Raw genomic sequence first — 1,032 nt, forward strand, 5'->3', positions numbered from 1 at the left:
CAGTGCATAACTGCGATTAGCTGGTTGAAGCTGAAGCGACTGATAGCAGATGACGCACTCTGCGCCGTCTGTGTCATATTGCAGTAACGCATAGCCAATTGCAGAACCGCTGGCATCACAGTCCATATGAATGGTCGGTATTGGTCAGGAATCGCCAGGATTGGTGATTGCATCAAGCTTTGCTTGATAACCTTAAAGGAGCGCTGACAGTCAGCGTTCCATGACCACTTTACCTTTTCTTTAACAAAGAAGAAAGATGTACTGTCATTATAACATAATTGCGGGGGTACTTATGTAAGTACGCCGCTAAGCCGAGGAACTTTCGAAGTCCCTTTTCATCGATTGGCACAAGCTAGTCGGTGATCGCCTTGATTTTTTCCGGATCAGTGTGTACACCGTATTTATTCACGACGCACTTTAGAAGTGGTGTTTCGCTTGCACCGAATATACACCTCTTCAAATATGTATACAACTTATGCCTACGCATAAGTGCAAGAACCTTTTGGACGTGGGTACGATGTACTTCAACGTCCGACTTTCCGTGCATGGCTCTGCTATGAACGAAGCTGTCATCAAAATAACTCGATGCGAAATGTCGCACCGATCTCAACAGATCAGTTACACACCTGTTAAATATTGCAGGGGCATTACTTAGCCCATGTGGCATAACTCACTCCATTGCATTTCGCTTGGAGTGCTTACTACTGTGGACGGGATATCCTGTTCACGCATAAGGAGGACCTGCTAGAATCCATCCATCAGATCCATCGAAAATTTGGTAGTCTTAGACATACCATCTATGATTACATATTTTCGTGTTATCGGCGTTGAGCCGATATGGCGTAATCTAGTCGCGAAAAATGGTGTATGCTTTGTTGAGGCATGCACCGAATTGTTAATGGCAAATGCTACCATCGGCAAGAACTCGCTCCAACTTGAAAACGAGTGGACGTATCCGCGAAGTATCTCGTTGAGGATACGATTTGCACGTTCTGGCTGACCATCTGTTCAGGATAGCCAGAAATAGACATT

This window comes from Bremia lactucae, assembly GCF_004359215.1.
Source record: "Bremia lactucae strain SF5 chromosome Unknown BlacSF5_NotPlaced_9_SHOA01000002.1_551695bp, whole genome shotgun sequence".
NCBI classification, from domain to species: Eukaryota; Oomycota; class Peronosporomycetes; order Peronosporales; family Peronosporaceae; genus Bremia; species Bremia lactucae.